Consider the following 3,155-nt stretch of genomic DNA (forward strand, 5'->3'; position numbering starts at 1 on the left):
TGCCAAATGGACAAAAGATGTCTTGTTTCCCATCCTTCAGAATTCAAGCACTTTAGAAAGACTCAAGTCGGAAGTCATCTTCCAGATTCCAGACTGCTTGGAAAAATAGCATTTTGAAGGAAGGAGGAACAGAGAGTAGGGAAAGGGGGCAAGGTGGAGCCCCAAAAATGTGGTCTCAAGCATGAAAATAATGGAGAACCAAAGGATGATGCACTGTGGCTTCTCCCCAAGTCAGCACAGTGGGAAAACAGACAGGGCGATTCTTTCATTATAGCAGGATCAAGAAAATAACACCCAGACACCGCTTGGGAGTCTGCGATGAGACAGGATTGCCAGCCTCCGTATCTGAAAAACAAAGGGAAAGGGGCAGGAAAGATGGCTCACGGTTAAGAGCTGGCACCGCGCTTGACCCGAGTTTAATTCCCAGCACCTATGTGGGGCAGGTCACAACTGCTTGTCACACCAGCTCCAAGAGATCACAAACCAGAAGGCTTCCGCCAGCACTGCACGGATGTGGACACACAGACACACAGAAAAATAAATCTGAAAAGAGTATGGCCTGCAACTCATTATGCAGCATGAACTGGCCTCATGGTGGTCCTTCTACCTCTTCCTGAGTGCTGGGATTATAGGCACGCAACCACTATGCACAGCCTAAAAACTCCTCAAAATGACACTGGAATGTCAAAAATGAGGAGAGGAGAACATAAGGAAAAAGCAACAGACAAAACTGAGTTCTATTCCAGCTGGTCCACAAACAGGTTTTCTGGGCCAGTTACCTAATTTCAAGTTTCACCAAACTTGTGCTGAAGCTAGAGAGTTCTCAACGCCCTTTCTAGATGGAAAGGCCCCCTTTTTTTTTTCTTTTGAAAGCTTTTGTTTTGGTAAAAGGTCTAATGTAGCTTAGGCTAACCTAGATCTCACAGTGTGGCAGAGGATGTCCTTGAACTTCTGATCCTCCTGCCTCTACCTCCCAAGAGCAGTCTACCAACTGAGCTGCATTCCCAGCACACAGTCATACCTCTTTTTTTTTTTTTTGAGAGTTTCACTATGTAGCCAAGATTGGCCTAACTTACCAGTCTTCCTGCCACATTAGGAGCTGGGGTTATAGGCATGTGCCTGAAACCTGTCTCCTTGAGGGGCATTTTTAAAGGAATCATTTGAACAAAAATTATTTGTTTCTTTATGTAGCCCTGGTGTAGCTTTGTCTGTCCTGGAACTCACTTTGCATAGACCAGGCTGGCCTCAATTTCACAAAAAATCCACCTGCTTTTACTTACCAAGTAAAAGCTTATGCCACCAGTGCTCAGCAGTTTTAATTTTCTATACATGTCAAAGAACCTCATGCCATCCCTAAGTCTGTCCACTCTAGGCTTAACAGCTATTCAAATAGGAACTACTTAAAAGAATTCATTGAGTTTGCTTAGAGCAATTGGGTGCTTCCTTATAGTAAGCATATAATTCAAAATTTTAATACTAGTCAGGCATGGTGACGTATGCCTGTGATCCCAGCACTCAAGAGGCAAAGGCAGACAGATCTCCATGTTTGAAGCTAGCCTGGTCTATGTACTACCAAGACAATCAGGACTATATAAGGGAACCCTATCTCCAAAAACAAAAACAAAAAAAAAGTCAAGAAAATATTCTTCCCAGAAAAAGAGATTTTTTTTTTTGAAACATTTTGTCAGGTGGGTCTGTTTGTTTTGTTTTGTTTTAATATGATTTAACCCAGGGTTCATGGATCAATTTATGTAAAGTATGCTTGGTCATGTGAGAGTGCCTGTCCAAGAATGGCAAGTGATGCTACGTCATATATAAGAATCCTGTTCCCATCAGCTGTGGAAAACTTAAACATGGATGGAGCCAGGTGTTCATGTGGGTCATTGGTCCTTAGTTGTAGAGGAATGAAGGAAAACTCTTCCAAATTCATCTCAAAGTCGCAGAGAATAACACATCCGGACATACTAGAGGTTAGTTGTCGTTTCCTCCAGGGTGTGTTGTGAGATTTCTCTGTAGGTTAATAATGAATGAAAGGGAGAGTAAAGGTTACTTTGACCAAGCAGCTGGGGAAATCTAGTTACACTTAAGCAGAATCCTCTATTGTACTATATGGAGCCTATAGTATTCATTGTGTATATGACCGGCCCTAGGGATTTGTATTTGCATTTTCCTAAGGTTTGCTTTTGGACTACTGAAAGCAAATTGCTTGGTTGTTAAAGAATTAACTCATAGGAAAAGTATCTGGAGAAAGACACCAGAATACTTGAACAGCCTTTTGCTTTGTCACATGTCCTCCTAGACCTCAGATCCCTGAGTAATTTTTTTTCTGTTCTTTTGTTGTTTTTGAGACAAAGTCTCACTCTACCCTAAGCTGCAAAAACTTTCAGCAGTCCTCCATCCCCTGCCTCCCATGTGCTGGAATGACAGGTGAGAGTCATCACACCTATCTCTGGCAAACATGTTCGTGAATGTTCCAGAATGGTGAACATCTTCATGAAAAAGATGGTGATAGCAGGGCTAGAGAGATGGTCTATGGCTCAGCTGGTAAAGGTCAGGCCAACGGATAAGAGATGCCGTAGTGGGTAAAAGCCCCACAACCTGAGTTTGATTCCTGAGACCCACGCGATGGAGGGAGAGAACCGGCAGGTTGTCCTCCAGCCTCTACTCCCATGGTGGCACACATATGCACACTGCTGAGGACAGGGTGAGATGGTGTCACTGAACCTGGTAGTAGCACCATCGCACTCCCAGCACCTGAGAAGCCGAGGCAGGAGGCAGCTTGTTCAGGGCCGCCCTGAGACAGGGAGAGCCAGTCTCCGGAACTAAAACGTGCACAGAGTGAGAGTGGGCCACTGGCGCCACCGCCACCGCCACCGGCTCCTTAGAGACCTGCAGTTGGGAGCCTCAGCACAAACCCTCCTAGAGCCTTGACTCTGATCCTGGCCCAGCCTCTTAAAGGGTGTGTAGCCTTAAGCGCCAAGCCTCGGCTTCTTTGTCCATAAAACTGTTGCTACTTCACAGGATCGTTGGGGGATTAAGTGAGATAGTTTATTATTTAGTACATAATCCCTAAATTAATGGTCCCCAGTATAACTTCACATTTCTGCCAGGGACCTATACAGTTGTCATGATGTTGATTTGGCAGTGCAGCTTGA

This window comes from Meriones unguiculatus, chromosome 7, assembly GCF_030254825.1.
Source record: "Meriones unguiculatus strain TT.TT164.6M chromosome 7, Bangor_MerUng_6.1, whole genome shotgun sequence".
NCBI classification, from domain to species: Eukaryota; Metazoa; Chordata; class Mammalia; order Rodentia; family Muridae; genus Meriones; species Meriones unguiculatus.